This window comes from Phaseolus vulgaris, chromosome 4, assembly GCF_000499845.2.
Source record: "Phaseolus vulgaris cultivar G19833 chromosome 4, P. vulgaris v2.0, whole genome shotgun sequence".
Taxonomy (NCBI): Eukaryota; Viridiplantae; Streptophyta; class Magnoliopsida; order Fabales; family Fabaceae; genus Phaseolus; species Phaseolus vulgaris.
The window spans coordinates 41795037-41815509 of NC_023756.2; the positions used below are offsets into that span (position 1 = coordinate 41795037).

Genomic DNA, 20473 nt, shown 5'->3' on the forward strand with positions numbered 1-20473 from the left:
GGGATGAGGACGTATGATAGAACAAGACAACCTTCTATTAAATATGTGTAATGAATTGTTTACTAAGTCTCCTTGAAGGATCAAGTCGTTCATACATCCATCTTCGATCCATTTTTCTGCATAGTATATAGTAGTGATGAAATTATTAGCCAATATAACACCGCTCTATGAGTAGTGATATATAAGAATTATCAAACAAAACTATCATACCATATTACAATGGTGTGAAATCAGTTTTGACTTGTAAAGTGATTTTCAACTCAAAATATTTGTGATCACAAAGTACCTACTAAGCTTAAAGGAAAGTTTTAGACCAGTTGTACTCTATGGAAGTGATTCTGATCATATTGCTCAATGACCACTTGTACTCTATAGAAGTGAGTGTTATCACATTGCTCTATGACTTGTTATATACTCTATGGAAGAGAATGTTGGAGTTTAAAGCCTCAAAGAGGAAACTATGGAATGACAGTATAAGAGTTAATAAAAAATGACAAAAAATTGATTGACAATTAGGCTAGTTTAATGATTAATGTAAACTAAATACACTTTAGATTTTCTCAAATTATCAATTAAATTCTCAGCAGAAACATTTGGTTGATCATAGCTAAATTTTAAAATAACTGGCAATGAAGAAAAGAGAAAGTGTTGCAGAAATTTACTCCAAGAAAAAAGTGCATCATCATTATATAAATATTCCTAAGTGCATACATTCGCCATCGCAAATTAAAAAAAAGACAAATGCATGCATAAGTCTGAATCAGTGAAGCACATATCCTAAGTGAGGACATGAACACACCATACACATAAACTCTACAAATACAAACAATGCTCACACTTCCACCACTTGTATAATAACTACAAACTAAATTATTTCACACCATGTCTTTTTTCAACTCTCATTCTAGCTTAACTATCTATCTAATGCATAAGTAACTGTTGTCTTAAAAAAAAGGCTGATATAACTATTATCTTAATCTTTGGTCGGTCGGTCACTTTTCTCTCTTATTTTTTTCACTAAGCAATCGTCACTCCTTGACAATCTGCATATACGAACATCTTGACAATTTTAAATCTTCAATGTACTATCAAACTTTAGAAGGTATATTAAAATAGCAAAAATCATTTTCGAAAGGTGTTGAGGGGAATTTGATTCTTGCTGCCTACCACAGATAATTCGAATAACGCAAGGGATCATTGTTACTCCTAACTCCCTCAGTAATCCAATAATCCAATGTGTATTCACTTATACCCTTTTTACACAAATTATTCGTAACATGTCAGGTAAAGGACTATTTGTATTCGGGTGGTCAATAATATAATGATATCAGAGATTCAACTATGCTTCCACTACTAGAAAACTAAGGACCATCCTACTAAAATCTACTTAAAGGACCATCCTGCTAAAATCCAACCTCACAAAGCTAAGATATTCACAGTCCTCTATCAATGACCTACAACGAACTTAGCATCAAAATCATTCGAGAACTTAGCATCCTCTTAAATCAACATGTAAGAAGAAAAATCATCCTAGGGTGACACAAATCAACATCATAATTGTAAGAAAAAGCAAGTATATGGGAAACCTACATCAAGAACCTAGGGTTACTCATTAACGGTCGTCAAAGAAGAAGAAGGAATGAAGGAAGAAATGTGAAACTTATCGTTCACGGTCGCACGTTCATGGTCTAAGCACGGTCATGGTCAAAGAAGAAAAAGGAGTGGAGGATGAATGTTCACGGTCGCACATTCACGGTCGAAGCACTGTCGTCGTCATGGAGTTTTGTGGAGTGGAGGAAGAAGAAGAAGAAGGAGTGGAGGAAGAAATGTTCGCTCAGCAGTTTTGTGGGCTCTCTGGCTCATATTCGAGTTCAACACCTTTCAACAACTAGAAGTTTTGAAATAAATTAATTATAATTTTATTATTTTTAATTTTAAAATCATAGCGTGGGCTGAACCTTCAAAACGTTTAAGTAGTGTGGACTTAGCTTCAAAGACATAGTGGGGACTTAGCTTCAAAAGCATAGCATGGATTAAACCTTCAAAAATTTAAAATTTTATTATTATAATTTTTTTTTTTAAGTTTGCATCCGTTTTGTGTGGGTTTGATCGACCAAAAATGCGTCCACATTTGGCCTCCACAAATATGTGGAAACTAATTACTTTTTTTCTTGTAATGTGGATTTTTCGTGTGTTTGACGGACACTATTTATTTTATTTTTTTTCTTCTTCATTTTGTGTAGACTTAACCTACGCAAATAGTGTGACTCATGCTTTCTATTGCAGCTAAATCTTATTATTCTTGTAGTGTTTACTCGTGTTTATAATATTTGATTACTTTTGGTGCAGGATTCTGGGCATTCTGTTCGAAATATAAACTACTAGAGGCACGCAAACGCTTTAAAGCTGAAACGCCAATATGAAAAAGAAATAGAGATGGAACAATAGTACTTTTGATCTTCTATGTTGGAGATCCCACATTATCGAGCCGGTTTTATGGGGTTGAGTTAGGCTTAAAGTCCACTTCGTAATATTCTATGTACTTTATTTTTATTATTAATAATGATTTTTAGTTTATACATGTATTTTATGTTTATATCAATATTATTAAATGAATTATGTTATGTTTGATATACTTTATATGTTGGATTATGTTATATTTAAATTTAAAATTAAATATATGTATATATATATATTATTTTATGTTTGATATACTTTATATGTTAGATCATGTTTAATAATAATTGTTGAATTAATATATGTATATATGTTGTATATGTGGAATAGTTTAGAAACTAAATAATAAACTAAAAAACACAACTGAGAGAAAGGCAACCACTCAGAACACAAAATTTAATAAAATAGAATGAATTAGAACTTAAAAAAATAATTAATTTAAAAAATTAGAAATTAAAAAATCAGAAAGAAAAATAAAATAGATTCTAATACATAACAATGAAATAAGAACCAAAATACATATTAAGAAAATAAAAAAAGACTGAAAATAAAATTAATTTATTTCCTAAAATAGTAAAACCAAAAGGCTGAATACGAAAAAAAAAATAGTGGTTTTGAAAAACCAGAAGTAGAAAAGGGAACAAAAAGAAGAAAATGAAAACAAATGAAGAAAAAAGAAAATATTGAAAATGAAGATTGTAATGAGAGGAGACCAGATAATGTAATGGGTTCACAAATGAATAAGAATGTAAAAGAAATTAATTTATTTCATAAAATAATAAAACAAAAAGAGAAAAAAAAAATAGTTTTGAAAAACTACAAATAGAAAATGAACCTAAAAGAAAAAGAAGAAAAAGTAAATAAATGAAGAAATAAAAAATCTTAAGAAGGAGGCTAACAATGAGAAGAGGGCAAAGAGTATACATTAAGAACACATTAGATTAAGTTTAACCCTAAAATTTTGAGTGCAAGTGTTCTAAAATTGTGAGTGCAAGTGTTCAAATACAAAGGTGGTAGTAAGAACATAAAAATGAAGTGAAAAATGAAGACAAAAGAGATCATCATGCTTGTGGAGGTGGTTCAGTTCTGCTGGAAGTACAAAATCGCCCTCAGCATCTATTTAAGTAAGAAGAATGGTGCCCAAGTCCTAAATATTTTAGAAATTAAAACTTTTACAAATTTATTATTTTATGTTTTTCTTAAAATAAATTAAAAAGTGGTGGGTGTATAAAATAAAAAGGGGTGACAGATAGTGAAAGGGTTGAGAGTTAATGAGCTCACTTATTTAGATAATGATGGTGCGGATAATAAAAGTGGCGGTGGCGAATAGCTAAATGCTTGAAAACACAATCAATCCAAGCCTTTGAAAACGTTGTGCAAATATTAGAAGCGTTATGCACATAGTAAAGTGTTGGGGTGGGAATATCAAAATAAGATCCCAAAAAGAAATTAATACATAACACCGTGTGTCCCATTTATTTTGCTCTTTCTCTCTCTTAAGTGAACCATCATTAAATTCGACAAATTCCTCCTCCTGCAATACACACAAATGGATAACAATTTTTTTGCTATTCTAAAATACAAAGCATGTTTCTTTCCTATTGTTGAATTGAAATTAAGACATTTTACCATTAGGGAGAAAATTGAGAATAAAGACTTTTTATATTATTATTTTAAGAACTATGACATATTAATGTGATTTTATGACTACAAATGTCAGTAATCCTTATTTTTACAAACCATAATCCTAACTAAAAGGAAACAAATTATGAGATATGGAAATAGGAAAGCCTAAAGGATAATTGAAGGGTGCTAAGATATAATCAAAAGATAATATTAGAATATTTTCATACATTATAGTATTAACGTTCAAAACTAGATATTTGAAGTGGTGTGCAAAATATCATTTGAGAATGTTATCACTGTAATTAGATGTCTTAAAAAATATTAATTTTTCATATTTGAAATTCTTGAGGTTTCCCTTATTATTCTCAAGCTTTATTGTTGTCTTCATGAACACTTATGACATCGAACTTGTACTTAGAACACTTTATGAAATGTGTCACATTATTCTTCATATTTTCTTTGGTAAATTCTCTCTGAAATGTGAAATTCTTATAAAGTGCAGCTTGTAGCTGTAAAGCTCTTCCTAATCTGCTATACTTTGTGGTCTAATGGCCTTCATATTACACTTTTGTTTAACATTTCCAACTCAGTCTTCGCAGGCAATGCATTGTTGTAAGTTTTATAGTTTAAATTTGTACTAAAATTTGCTTTTATTCTTTTTATATGCTTTTAGTAAAATAACATTACATTACAACAAAAACCAACGGTTTACTCAATTGTTTGAACAAGGGTCCTCCTGGTTGGAGCTATTTCTATTTGATCAACTTTACTAATTAGTTCTTACACCTTTCTTTCTCACATCCCAAATTATCAAAGGCTAGATTCTAACATGTTTTTTTTAATAGGTGCCATTACTACATTTTCTCTAGCACATTCATTTTGATTTAATTTTTCTTTTACAATCATTCATCCATATTAGAATTCCCACATCATTTAGGATCTTCTGGAGCTTCACTTGGTATTTAGTGTAAGAAACCACAAATACACAGTAAAGTTGAAAACCAAAGTATAAAGTGTTAACAATTTAAAGAGTATTTGTAAGGCATGCAATGTCAGCTTGAAGTAAGTTAACAGAGGTGTTTGTTTTTATTAAAATGAAATGTATTTTTGTTTTAAGGATAATGGGAGAAATGCAAAAAATGGTAGTGAACGAATGTGAGAGGTTGAAAAGGGAATATACATCCGATACAACTTTTTGTGTTGTTGGAAGCAATCAAAGGCAAGCCAAGGAAAAACCAAAAAAGATATCAAGGTGAAAAAAATGGCCAAAGAAACAAACCTGGGGGTAAAGTTTGGTGTGGCATGTTGTAGCTCAGCCTCTCCCAAATAAGGCCCACTTTTCTGCTTCTTCAATGGCCTCCTTATCCCTCTCCTCACCCCTTTCTCTCTCCTCCGTGCTCCACATCACCTCCACAACCCTATCCTGCACACCCCTACCTCTCTTAAACTGCACATCCGTCAATACTGCTTTTCCGCCATCGCGCCATTACCCTCACCAAGGACGACCTCAAGAGACAAGCAGTCGACGAGGTAGTCCAGGCCGTTAAGAGCGGCATGATCCTCTAACGAACTCACCTACATTGTCGGTGTGTCCACCTCCAAGCGCACGAAGGAGCAGGCACGCTCCCTCGACATTGCTCTCTCTGTCCTCGACAAATTTCCCCACCTCAATCTCGCCATCAACAGTGAATACGAGGTCGATCCAAACCTCAATCTTGTCAAAGGACGTAGCAGAGCCCTCTTACGCGAAAAGATGCAGGAGACCGACTCTAATAAGTTCATTGGCGTTGTTGACGACACGAAGCTCGTGGACAAACTCGGTGGTAGTGACCTTGCCATGCCGGTGTAGGTGGTTCAGTTTTGGAGGAAGTATAAGATTGCCTCCAACAACTATTTAAGGAAGAAGAATGGCACCCTAAACCCTAAATATTTAAGAAATTCATATTTTGAAATAGTTATTAATTTATATTTTTCTTAAAATAAATTAAAAGGTGGTGGTTGTATAAAATAAAAGAGGGGTGACATATAGGGAAAAGCTTGAGAGTTAATGAGCTCATTTATATAGGTAAGAATGATGCAAATATTAAAAATGGTGGTGGCGAATAGCTAAATGCTTGGCAGCAGAATCAACCCAAACTTTTGAAAACGCGGTGCAAATATTAGAAGTGTTATGCATATAGTAAAGTGCTGATGTGAGAATATCAAAATAAGGTCCCAAAAAGCAATTAATACATAACAACATGCGGCCCATTTGTTTTGCTCTTTCTCTCTCTTAAGTGAACCACCCTTCAATTCGGAAAATTCCTCCTACTGCAATGCACACAAACGAATAACAAATTTTTTGCTATTATAAAATACAAAGCATGCTTCTTTCCTACTGTTGAATTGAAATAAAGACATTTTGCCATTAGAGAGGAAATTGAGAGTAAAGACTTTTCATATTATTATTGTAAGAAATACGACGTGTTAATGGTGATTATATGACTACAAATGTAGAGTAATCCTTATTTTTACAAACCATAATCCTAACTAAAAGGAAACAAATTATGAGATATGGAAAAAGGAAACCAATCCTAAAGGGTAATTGAAATATGCTAAGATATGATCAAAAGATAATATTAGGATATTTTCATACATTATAATATGAATGCTCAAAACTAGATATTTGAAGTGGTGTGCAAAATATCATTTGAGAATGTTGTCACTATAATTAGTTGCCTTAAAAAGTATTAATTTTTCCTATTTGAAATTCTGGAGGTTTCCTTGATTATTCTCATGCTTTATTGTTGTCTCCATGAACACTTATGACATCGAACTTGTACTTGGAACACTTTATGAAATATGTCCACCTCCACGAGCCTTATTTTGCGCGCTCGTCCTCACTATTACCTTCTCTAAGGACAACCTCAAGAGACTAGCAACCGAAAAGGCAGCCCAGGCCGTTAAGAGCGGCATGATCCTACGAAAAACTCACAAACATCGTCGGCATGTCCACCTACAAGCGCACGGAGGAGTAGGTATGCTCCCTCAGCATTGCCCTCTTTGGCCTCACCAAAAATCCCCGACACGATTTCACCATTGGCAGTGCAGACAAGGTTGATCCTGACCTCAATCTTGTCAAAGGTCGTAGCAGCGCCCTCCTACGCGAGAAGATGTAGGAGACCGCCTTTGATATGTTCATTGGCGTCGTCGACGACATGAAGCTCGTGGACGGCCTCGGTGGCAGCATCCTCGAAATACCGGTGGAGGTGGTTCTGTTTGTGATGGAAGTACAAGATCGCCTCCAGCAACTATTTAAGAAAGAAGTATGACGCCCTAAACCCTAAATATTTTAGAAATTCAAATTTTTAAATATTTATTAATTTATGTTTTTCTTAAAATAAATTAAAAGGTAGTGGTTGTATAAAATAAAAGAGGGGTGACAGATAGGGAAAAACTTGGGAGTTAATGAGCTCACTTATTTAGGTAAGAATGATACGGTTATTAAAAGTGGCGGTGACGAATAGCTAAATTCTTAGCAGCAGAATCAACCCAAGTTTTGAAAATACAGTGCAGATATTGGAAGCGTTATGCATATAGTAAAGTGTTGGGGTGGGAATCAAAATAAGGTTCCATAAGGCAATTAACACATAACAACGTGCGCCCCATTTGTTTTGCTCTTTCTCTCTTAAGTGAACCACCCTTCAATTCGGCAAATTTCTCCAACTGCAATGCACACAAACGGATAACAATTTTTTTGCTATTCTAAAATACAAAGCATGCTTCTTTCTTAATGTTGAATTGAAATTAAGACATTTTTTGGTAGATTCTAACATCTTTTATTTTTTGATTGGTGCCATTACTACATTTTCTCTAGCACATTCATTCTGATTTAATTTTTCTTTTACAATCAATCATCCATATTAACATTCGCACAACATTTAGACTATTTTTGGAGCTTCACTTGGTATTTAGAGTGAGAAAGCACAAATATAGAGTAAATTTGAAAACCAAAGTAGAGAGTGTTAACAATTTAAAGAGTATTTGTGACGAATGCAATGCCAGCTTGAAGTAAGTCAATGGAGGTGTTTGTTTTTACTAAAATGAAATGTATTTTTGTTTTAAGGATAAACAGAGAAATGCAGAAAATATTAGTGAACGAATGTGGGAGTTTGGAAAGGGAATATACATCCAATACAACTTTTTTTTTTGTTGAAAGCAATCAAAGGCAAGTAAAGGAAAATCGAAAAAAAATAATAAAGTGATAAAAAGGGCCAAAGAAACAAACCTGGGGGTAGAGTGTGGTGTGGCATTTGTTGTAGCTCAGCCTCTCCCAAACAAGATTCACTTTTCTGCTTCTTCAATGGCCTCCTTATCCATCTCCTCACTCCCTTCTCTCTCCTACGTGCACCACGCGGTCTCCACGATCCTTATCCTACGCACCCCTACCTCTAAAAAACTATACACCCGTCCTCACTGTTTCGTGTTTTCTGCGCTATTACCCTCTCCAAGGACGACCAAAAGAGACTCGCATCCAACAAGGTAGCCCAGGCTGTTAAGAGCGGCATGGTCCTCCGACAAACTTACCAACATAGTCGGCGTGTCCACCTCCAAGTGCACGGAGGAGTAGGCCCACTCCCTCGGTATTGCCCTCTCTGGCCTCAACAAAAATCCCCGACACGATTTCACCATCGACAGTGCAGACGAGGTCGATCTTGACCTCAATCATGTCAAAGGCCGTAGCGATGCCCTCCTACACGAGAAGATGTAGGAGACCGCCTCTGATATGTTCATTGGCGTCGTCAACGACATGAAGCTCGTGGACGGTCTCGGTGGCAGCAACATCGCCATGTTGATGGAGGTGGTTCTGTTTGTGATGGAAGTACAAGATCGCCTCCAACAACTATTTAAGGAAGAATAATGACATCCTAAACCCTAAATATTTTAGAAATTCAATTTTTTAAATATTTATTAATTTATGTTTTACTTAAAATAAATTAAAAGGTGATGGTTGTATAAAATAAAAGAGGGGTGACAGATAGGGAAAAGCTTGGGAGTTAATGAGCTCACTTATTTAGGTAAGAATGGTGCATATATTAAAAGTGGCGGTAGCGAATAACTAAATGCTTGGCAGCAGAATCAACCTAAGCTTTTGAAAACGCAATGTAGATATTTGAAGCGTTATGCATATAGTAAAGTGTTGGGGTGGGAATATAAAAATAAGGTTCCATATGGTCATTCATTACACACAATAACGTGCGCCCCATTTGTTTTGGTCTTTCTCTCTCTTAAGTGAACCACCCTTCAATTCGGCAAATTCCTCCTACTGCAATGCACACAAACGGATAACAAATTTTTTCCTATACTAAAATACAAAGCAAGTTTCTTTCTTACTATTGAATTGAAATTAAAACATTTTTGGTAGATTCTAACATCTTTTTTTAATAGGTCTTATTAGTACATTTTATCAAGCACATTCATTTTGATTTAATTTTTCTTTTACAATCACTCATCGATATTAACATTTCCACATCATTCAGACTCTTTTTGGAACTTCACTTGGTATTTAGTGTAAGAAACCACAAATACAGAGTAAAATTAAAAACCAAAGTAGGAAGTGTTAACAATTTAAAGAGTATCTTTGGGAAATGCAATGTTAGCTTGAAGTAAATTAATGAAGGTGTTTGTTTTTACAAAAATTAAATGTGTTTTTGTTTTAAGGATAATGGGAGAAATGCATAAAATGGTAGTGAACAAATGTAGGAGTTTGGAAAGGGAATATACATTCGATACAACTTTTTTTGTTGTTGAAAGCAATCAAAGGCAAGCCAATTAAAACCCAAAAAAGATAATAAAGTGAAAAAAATGGCCAAAGAAGCAAACTTGGGGGTAGAGTGTGGTGTGGCATTCGTTGTACCTCAACCTCTCGCAAACAGACCAACTTTTCTACTTCTTCAATTGCCTCCTTATCCCTCTCCACACCCTCTTATCTTCCTTCATGCACCACACGACCTCCACGAGCCTTATCTTGCACACCCCTACCTCTCTTAAGCTGTCCACCCGTCCTCACTGCTTCACTGTTGTCCGTGCCATTTTCCTTTCCAAGGACGACCTCAAGACTCTCCCAGCCGAGAAGGCAACCCAGGACGTTAAGATCGGCATGATCCTCCGGCAAACTCACCAACATCGTCGGCGTGTCCACCTTCAAGTGTATGGAGGAGCAGGCGCACTCCCTCGGCATTTCCCTCTCTATCCTCGACAAAACACTCCTATTTGATTTCGCGATGAACAGTGCAGACGAGGTTGATCCTGACCTCAATCTTGTTAAAGGCCGTACCGGCGCCCTCCTACGTGAGAAGATGTAGGAGACCGCCTTTGATAAGTTCATTGGCGTTGTCGACGACACGAAGCTCTTGGACGGCCTCGGTGGCAACAACCTCGCCATGACGGTGGAGGTGGTTCAGTTCTGATGCAAGTACAAGATTGCCTCTATTAACTATTTTTGGGAGAAGAATGGCGCCTTAAACCCTAAATATTTTAGAAATTCAAATTCTTGAATATTTATTAATTTATGTTTTTCTTAAAATAAATCAAAAAGTGGTGGTTGTATAAAATAAAAGAGCGGTGACATATAGGGAAAAGCTTGGGAGTTAATGACCTCACTTATTTAGGTAAGAATGGTGCAGATATTAAAAGTCGCGGTGGCGAATAGCTAAATGCTTGGTAGCAAAATCAACCCAAGCTTTTGAAAACGGGATGCAGATATTAGAAGCGTTATGCATATAGTAAAGTGTTGGGGGTGAGAATATCAAAATAAGGTTCCATAAGGCAATTAATACATAACAATGTGCGCCCCATTTGTTTTGATCTTTCTCTCTCTTAAGTGAACCACCATTCAATTCGGAAAATTCCTCCTACTGCAATGCACACAAACGGTTAATAATTTTTTTGCTTTTCTAAAATACAAAGCATGCTTCTTTTCTACTATTGAATTGAAATTAAGACATTTTGCTATTTGGGAGGAAATCGAAAATATAGACCTTTCATATTATTATTTTAAGAATTATGACGTGTTAATGTGATTATATGACTACAAACGAACAATAATCATTATTTTTACAATCCATAATCCTAACTAAAATGAAACAAATTATGAGATATAGAAATAGGAAACCAACCCTAAAAAATAATTGAAATGTGTTAAGATATGATCAGAAGATAATTATAGGATATTTTCATATATTATAATATTAACGTTCAAAACTAGATATTTGAAGATATTTGAAGTGGTGTGCAAAATATCATTTGAGAATGCTGTCACTTTAATTAGTTGCCTTAAAAAATATTAATTTTTCCTATTTGAAATTTTGGAGGTTTCCTTGATGATTCTTAAGCATTATTGTTGTCTCCATGAACACTTATGACATCGAAGTTGTACTTTGAACACTTTATGAAATGTGTCACATTATTGCTAATATTTTCTTTGGTAACTTTTCTCTGAAATGTGAAATTGTTATAAATTGCAATTTGCAGTTGTAAAGCTCTTCCTATGTTGCTATACTTTATGGTCCAATGGCCTTCATATTACACTTTTGCTTAACTTTTCCTACACAATAAGGAATGTATGGTACAAGTTTCAGATCAAAACACTCAAGAATTAGGTGTAATAAGTCCCATACCGACTCAAAACTTCCTTTTTCGAAAACAAAATGTCCTGGATTTTCTTCCTTAGATACATTGCATGAGCATTTCTTTTGGCCCCACATGCGCAAATTCGTACTTAGCTTTTGTGATAAGTGCATAGCATGTAGGAAGGTTAAGGTGCAACCCCATGGTTTATATACCCCTCTTCCCATCCCGGACATACCTTGGGTACATCTCTATGGATTTTGACTTTAGGTCTTCCCAAGACATCTAAGGGTATGGATTTTATCTTTATGGTAGTGGATCACTTTTTCAAAATAGCTCATTTTATTCCATGCCACAAAGTAGATGATGCTTGTTATATTTCAAATCTCTTTTTTAAGGAAGTTGTTAGATTGCATGGGCTTCCTAGAAGTATAGTATCTGATAGAGACTCTAAGTTCTTTAGTCACTTTTGGAAGACATTATGGGTAAAACTTGGTAATACACTCTTGTTTTCTACTACTTGTCATCCCCAAATTGATGGTCAGATAGATGTGGTTAATAGAACTTTGGCCCTAATATTGAGATGCCTTATTTTCAGGAATCCAAGGGTGTGGGAAAATTTACTCCCTCATATTGAGTTTGCTTATAACCGAGTAGTTAACTCTCTCCCACCCCTTTTGAGGTTGTGTATGGGTTCAATCCCCTTACACTCCTTGACCTACATCCTATTCTTGTACTTGATGAGGTGTTGTGCAAGGATGGTTTTGAAAAAGCTTCTTTTATTAAAAACTTACACCATCAAATCAAGCGCCAAATTGAAAGGAAGGTAAGCAAGTATGCACAACACATCAATAACGAGCGCAAGGCATTGATGTTTGAACCCGGGGACTGGGTTTGGTTTCACTTGAGGAAGGATCACTTCCCTACTCAAAGGAAATCCAAACTCCTACCACATGGTGATGGTCCTTTCCATATCATTAAAAGGATCAATGATAATGCTTATGAGTTAGATTTACCTAACACAAATTTATGGAGTCATTCTTTCAATGTTAGTGATCTAACTCCTTTCTCTACAGGTGTTGCAAATTCATGGATGAATTCTCTCCCACCCAGAGAGCTAGATGAGGACTTCAGAGATAGCGCACCTACTAACCAAGCCCAACCATCTAGAACGATGACCCGGAGCATGACACAAGATCCAGGGCTAGGTCAGGACCCACCACTAGCCAATGCTTCAGAGCCCATTATTCCTTAGAGGATCACAAGGAGTAGAGCCCAAGTCATGGGAGCTAAGCATAAACTAGTTTCCTTATTTTTAAATTTCAGTAGAGTAGGGTCCTTTTAGCATAATAGGGGGAATGCATTTATCATTTTAGCTTGTGCCTAGTCCTTTAGGGAAGGAATGCAGCCCTAGCTTCTAGAAGCTAGGACTAAGGTGTGGCATTGACATAGGTCAAACCCTAGGCCGCCCCTCTCACGGTCTTTTCTACCCCTCCTTCCATCTTACCCACAAAAGCACATATTCCTATAAATAGGGTGTCTTGCCTCATGTAATGACACATTGAAATTTGAAATAGAAAGGAAACTCTACCAAAGTGTTAAGTGAGTCTTGAGTGCTCTCTTCAATTGGTCTTATATTCTGAGTGTAGTGCTCTTCAAGTGGTGGCCTTCACCACTCATCTTGGAAGCTCCCACCCTTCCAAGTGGCGTGATCCACCCTCCATAAGCATTCATATCCTTCATCTTTCAATTCATTTTCATTATGCCAACTATCATCCTTTTCTGTTCTTTTTTTCGTCTCTTTCCCATTTGGTCATCCTCTTCATTCTTGTTTCATTTTTATGTTCTTTCAATTCCACAAACATCATCATAATCACCATATATTGTGTTTTTCCTTTTGTCCTCTAGAAGTGAACCTTCACACTTATTTAACCACTTGGTTAAGTTCATCTCTAGTGGGGATCTTCTTTGGATCTCACACCATAATTGCTAAAACCCAAAAGTAAAAAACTAAGTGTCACCATAAAATAGGCAACTCTAAAATCAACTCACATCACGTGGGGCATCGACATCCTCGGCCCGTTTCCCCTGGCAGCTCGGCAGATAAAATATCTGATAGTTTCCACAAAATACTTCACAAAATGGATCGAAGCGAAGCCTATAGCAATAATTTTGGCCTTAAAGGTCTATAACTTTGTGTGAAAAAATGTAGTGTCTCGTTTTGGCATCCCTAGACAGATAATCTATGACAATGAAACTTAGTTCTCCAGCAAGAAACTAGAGGAGCTATATGTTGAGCTAGGAATCAAACATAATTTTGCTTTTCTTGAGCATCCCCAAACCAATAGGCAGGCCGAATCCGCCAACAAGGAGTTGTTGCATGAACTAAAAAGGAGGTTCGAAAAGGCTAAGGGAGGATGGCCCAATGAAATCTCGAGAATCATATGGTCTTATCCCCCCACACGTCAATCTGCAACACGAGAAACGCCTTTCAGTCTTGTTTACGGAATAAACGCTATGATACCAGTAGAAGTAATGGAAAATCATTCGGTGTGCTCAACTTTATGGCCAAAGAATCTGATCATGAAAATCAGGTAACTTAGACCTCAGGAAGGCTCATCCCTATCAGATGGAGAATAAGTTGTCACCAAGATGGACGGGTCCCTACCGAGTAGTAGAAGTGTTTGGTAACGAGGCATATCAGCTAGAGACTTTGGATGGAGGGCAAATTCCGAGAACATGGAACACGACAAGCCTTAAGTTTTATTTTAACTAAATTATTTCTTTTCTTGTTCAATAGATTTGTGTGTGATTATTTTTCAGTCTTAATATGTTTGGGTGTGAGACAATTTTTTTCTTTTTTTCTTGAGGAATAAATGGGTGGACAATACTTTTTGTCCTCGAAAAGGGGATTTTAATGAGGTTGCCCTCCTTTTCTGGAAAATTGCTTGGAAAACTTTAAGTATTACTATATGGGTAGGACCTCCAATCGAACCCCCACGATTGGTCTGAACTAGTTATTCGACGTTCTCTACGAGTAAAAAGGGCCCAATCGCTCACTGAAACCCCATGACCAGTCCAAGCTTATTATTCAACGTTCTCTACGAGTAAAAAGAGCCAAATCACTCACCGAACCTCCATGATCTGTCCGAGATGGTTATTCGATATTATCTACGAGTAAAAAGAACCTAACCGCTCACTGAAACCTCATGATCGGTTCGAGATGGTTATCCAACATTCTGAGTAAGAAGAGCCCAACCGCTCGACGAACCCTCATGATCAAGTTGAGCCATCCGCTCAACGTTCCTACAAACCACAAAACCACTAGTTGAATGATGTGATTAAGTCAAACTGATTGCCCAACACTACTACAAGTAGGTCAAATGGCCAGTCAAAGAGAGCACCCAATCCACTACGAATAAAGGAGATTCAGGTATGCATATTCACAACCAACTTGAAAATCGACATAGCTTCTTAAATACTTTAGGCCTTGGCATAAATTTTTACGCCACAAATTATACAAGGGCAACACGGTGGATTAAGTTAAAACGAAACATATTTTAAACAGGCATACAATAAAGACAAAGTGTTTTTCAAAATAAGGTACAAGCCAAATGTACTTAGGAAATTTAACATAAAGTTCAAGCATTTTCGCCCAATTTGCCATCCACCACAGTTTTACAAGGGTTGATAAGGATCAGTCAGTAGTGGGGTGGACAATGGTGACCTGTTCCAAAGCCGCCTCAAACCCAACTATGAACAAGTTGGCTACATCTTCTTTAAGAAGCTCCATGCTAGCTTCTTGCTCATTGATTTTCTTTGTCCTTTTTGGCTTCAGCTACTTGAACTTCGAGGTCGGACTTATCCCGAGTCTGCTGTTCGACACTGGCACGAAGCCGATCCACTTCCACGGTCTCCGCCAACAATCGGTCAACTTCTTTCTGCAGGTCGTCCAACTACGGCTTCTTCTTTTGTTATTCTTAGGCATCTTCCTCCGCCTCAGGGCAGTGGCCCGATCGAGTAGACTTTCAGCGTCTTTGCAAAGCAAGCACACCCTCGAGCCTTTTAGCCTTGGGATGTCTTCCTCCAACAATTATTGAGTCTTGTTATGAATCGACATGTCGAAACCCACATCCCAAAAACTACGCTTACCTTTAGTGTAGTCGTCAGTGCTTGGTTGACCAGTCTCTATAATCTCTACCTCAGGGCCTAGACCATCCGACCTCGAATGCTGAGAAGGAATAGGACCTTCAGAGCTTTTCCTCTTGAAGCCCGCACTCGACAAAGTGCGTTATTCGGGTCAAATTGAATACGAACCCCACTTGGAGTGGCCGAGTTAGCCACCAAGGTGGCCTTCAACGCACGCATTCTCTTCACCCATTCGGACAACTCGTCCTTAATGAAATAAGACCACATTTTTTCTGTAAGAAAGAACAAAACCATTTAAAAGACGAGACAAGCAGGCAGGAAAATAGAAATTCCACAAAAGTCCAAAGAAGACATTATACCAATGTAAGAACTTATCAGTTCAAGTTGGGATTCCCGCTTCAATATGTACGAGTGTCGAAAATGATTTGAATGTTTTCCAAAAATTCACAAACACCTCGCTCCGTTGGGTCAAGTTGCTTAAGCTGGTGAGCACTTTGAAAGCAAGGTTTGCGAGACCAGTATAACGAGAACCTGTCTAACAGAGTTAGGCTTTTGGGTGTAGGTTGGACCTTAACAAAACGACCTTTAAAATTCTTATATGACGATTGGAAAAGGGAAATCAATCCTCTTCCTCCACAACTGTTAAGGGAATGCCACAATTGTTTCTTGTAACTCTTAAACACAAAGAAGTAAAAGAAGGTGTTTAAAGTCGGAGAAATTCTGAAGTGAGAACAGAGAATAACAAAAGCTCGGATAAAGGCCCAACTGTTTGGAAGCAGCTTGGCCGGACAAACATTTAACTCATTCAAAACTTCCTTCTCAAAGATGAATAAGGGCAAAGGAAGATACAATTTTGTAAATAAGGTATCATAGAAAAAACAAAACGAACCCGGAGAGTCAAAAGACTCGTCTTTACAAACTACTTCGTCGAGCTCACAGGCAACAACCTGAACTAAGTTCTCATTGACCTTACTCAAACCGCACGACTCACGAAGGCTTCTAATTTTTTCACAGGAAGTCTAAATAGAAGTTTCCTTGAGCAAATCTTTTTTTTTTCCTAAGGAGAAAGAGTAGAATAATCCATGATCTAAACAAAAAGAAAAGGGAACATGTATAGCGATTCAAAAGTATAAGTGAACTAAAGACACGACAAAGCAACAGATATGCCTAAATAGTAAAATCCACCACTACACAAGTGAAAGTAAAAGGAACCAACGGCGGAGATGCACCTAAGATATGGTGGTTAAATAAAGAATTGCGACGGAGTAAGACATCAACTATAGTTCAGAGCGTATGAAGTGAAGGCAGAGTGACTAACGATGGGGTGCAAAGAGTTGAAGGGAATTCTTCAAGCAGAATTCAAAACGACAAAATCAAACCATCACACGAACGACACGTATGAAACCTTCTTTGCCATCGAACGGTCTTGGGAAAGGCAATTGTCTTGTCGGAAGGGTCTTCTCTTCTTGAGAAAGCAGAAGCGCATGTGGAAATGAGCCAATCACCACGAGACACGTGTGTTGAGGCATTTAATTCTCTGATGACATGGGAAGGTTATCCTTGTTAGTATAAGTCACGCAAATACATGTACAATAATCCATACAAACTATACAAGCCTCTTCACCCAGCTCTGCTCGGCTAGAGGTTGGGGGGTTGTATGCCTTTCGGGTAGCCTAATCAAGTCAATCAAATTACTGACCCAATAGTCAACAAGAGGATTAGTATTTGAATGCTGACCTAGTAGGTCACATTGAACTGACTGGTCAAAATCCAATTACAAAACATGTTAGAAACAACACGAAGTCACTCCTAAAAGGGTGGGTGTCGACATTCGTGGGAAGCGTGGAGAGAGAGAGCAGGACGAAATGCACAACGTGAGAAAGAATGTGGGAAGGACTAGACGAGAACGTGAAAAACCCAAAGGGTAGGGGAGAAAAGTATAAAGGAGGCGCATACAGAGAAAAAAGGGAACGACATTTTTGGGAGCAGAACGGGAGAGATAGAAAGAAGAGTGTAAACATGAGAGATAGAAAGAGAGAGTTGAAGGAGGAGAATTAAGTGTTTAACGAGGTTGCTTAAATCCCGACCTGGTCAAAACAATAAGTATATTACTTAATTAATTTTTAATCATATGGTATTCTTAAATAAGTTATTCTATTGAATTTGAAAATTTTTTGTTTAAAATATTTTTTATTTCTGCTTAAGTATGCTGGTGTAAGATTTTTATCATCAATTTGATAATCTAACTGTTAGTTTTGTCTTTTCATGTGTCAACTTACTTCTTTCCTCTTTAACATCTTCGTACTCTTTTATGGAGAGAAGAGACATTTAATCAAAGAGTTAAACACAAAAACAAAACAAAAATTATGCCATCTCGATAAATTTAAAATGGCAAAATTTGGACAAAAATAAATAAAAAAATTAAACACTCAACATAACTTTTTTAATAAAAAATATTTAAATTTATAAAATATTTAATTAAGACTAAATGTATGTATAATTTTCTCAATAAATTCATCTAAAGGAAAAATAAAACTAGTAAAATAGGACAGCTTTTAATATCCAGTAAAGTCCATTAACAATTAGAGCCCAATTTGTTAAAATCTTTGCAATATTTTTGAACTTGTAGTGCCCAATGTCTTAATAATAAAACTGTCTTTTTTTATTTTTTAAATAAAAAGAGTGGAGTAAAATTTCCAAAACATAAAAAATGTATTATAAGTTTTCTTTCAGAGAATGTATTTTTCAATTTCGGATTCTCAATAGCAATTTTAAAATTTCTAAAATTGATTGGATACATATGAAAAAATCATTGGGTGTAGAAAACAATTGCGCATCTTTCAATCTGGTCAATTGAGCCCAAAGCTTCATCCTCGTTTGTTTAAAGTGGGCCACAAACCCACTAAAATAACATTCGTTGTTTAAAATTAGGGCTGGGCAAAAAATCTGGTTTTGTCAAACTGCTCCACTTTTACACTGCTTTAATCCATTAAAAATCTGTATATCTAAATCCAGTTTTTAATTTGATCCACATTTTTATTATATTTTCAAATCAGATATCCATTTTGTTTATATGAATTTTAGAAATTGGAAAATTCAAATTTCTAATCCAAATTTTTGAAAGGAGACTCTCACTCCAGTACCTCTACCCAAACCACTTTTTTATACTTTTTCTCATTTTTGGTTCCCTCTCTCTCCGCACCTCTCTCTCCAACCTCTTATTAATTTTTTTGTAATTTTATTTGCTCTCTCTCACACACAATGAAACAACCAAGTCTTATACATTTTTTTTTATAATTTTATTTGCTCCAATATTTTATACATAATAAATTAGTATAATATTTTCAAATTTCAAGTATTATAGGTAGGTGTATTTTAATGTTAAGAATATATATATATTATGTTATGTTTAAGTTTTTTAGTATTATTAAATTATAATTTTATTATATTTTCTTAATATTTATAATATTCAACTCTTTTACATGTTATTATATTAATATATTAATATTATGTTAATTTTGAAAAAGTACATGGATTTTGATTTAAAATACAATTTACCTTATTTTTTTTATAAAAATATGGATTTGATATAAAATCTAATTTGGATTTGAATTTTCAAATTATTTTTATAAAAAATATGGATTTGAATTATAAATCTGATTTTTTACTCTCTTTTTTTCACAAACAATTTTTTTTTCTTCACTTAAATACTGTATAAATTTTCAGTTGTCTTCATGTATATACACTTGAGAGGGACCATATGCAAACAATAATATACTAAAAACTTTTATCTAAAAATATATTTACATTTAAAAAATATTCTAAGTAAAATATAAATTCAATGGTTGATTTTTTACACTCATTACTTTAACAATAACATAAAAAAAATTCACCAATTTTATGTATAGTTTGTAATTGTATATAATTACTTTTTCTGTATCACTGAATATTGATTATCTGTAATTTTAATTTTTAGTATTATTAAATTATTATTTTATTATATATTTTTAATATTTATATGATATTAATTTGTTTACATATTTTTATATTAATATTGTTAGTTTTTTTAGAAAATATAAATTTAGTTTGAAAAATAAATTTTTTCATCAAGAGGGTATTCATTTTAGAATTTTGAAAAATAATTTTTTTCTACTGAATTGATATCAGTGAAAAATAATCCCTTTTATACAATTTATTTTAATATTTTAAAAATTAAATAATTTTTATAACAAAAAAATAAAAAATAGAGAATGTTTTATCTTAATAAAATAACGGAGTAATTTTATATTAAGTTTTTTTATCAAAATTAAAATATGCATAATACGAAAATTTTAAATTAAACATATTAAAATTATTTAATTTATATTTTATATGAATAGATATAACTGAAAATAAAATCAGGATAAAAAATTTCTCCTAAAATCAAACTTACTTATTTAAATATATATTAAATAAATAATAAATGCGTAAATGTAAAAATGTTAAGCTACTATAAAATATTAAAATTAATAACTAATTGAAAACATAAGCTTAACGTTAAAAAAATTAATAATTAATCTTTATCATAAAAAATTAAATTACTTTACATTAATAATTTTTTAATATTATATAAATTTATAAAAAATATGAATTT

The 20473-nt window shown here is 34.7% G+C and overlaps 1 long non-coding RNA gene and 3 pseudogenes across 1 annotated transcript; 3 read left to right on the forward strand and 1 right to left on the reverse strand.

Annotated features, from left to right (window-relative positions):
• The first annotated feature begins 5435 nt into the window (after positions 1-5435).
• Positions 5436-6061, forward strand: LOC137838841 (probable ribose-5-phosphate isomerase 3, chloroplastic; annotated as a pseudogene).
• Positions 6062-8341: 2280 nt separating this feature from the next.
• LOC137836517 (probable ribose-5-phosphate isomerase 3, chloroplastic) lies at positions 8342-8983 on the forward strand (annotated as a pseudogene).
• Positions 8984-9787: 804 nt separating this feature from the next.
• Positions 9788-10532, forward strand: LOC137838842 (probable ribose-5-phosphate isomerase 3, chloroplastic; annotated as a pseudogene).
• A 4613-nt stretch (positions 10533-15145) lies between these two features.
• LOC137837706 (uncharacterized) lies at positions 15146-17844 on the reverse strand. The gene is made up of 2 exons (XR_011085505.1): positions 16200-17844; positions 15146-16112 (listed from the first exon to the last, which is right to left on the reverse strand). It is a non-coding gene; the product is annotated as an uncharacterized lncRNA (long non-coding RNA).
• Between the last annotated feature and the right edge of the window lie 2629 nt (positions 17845-20473).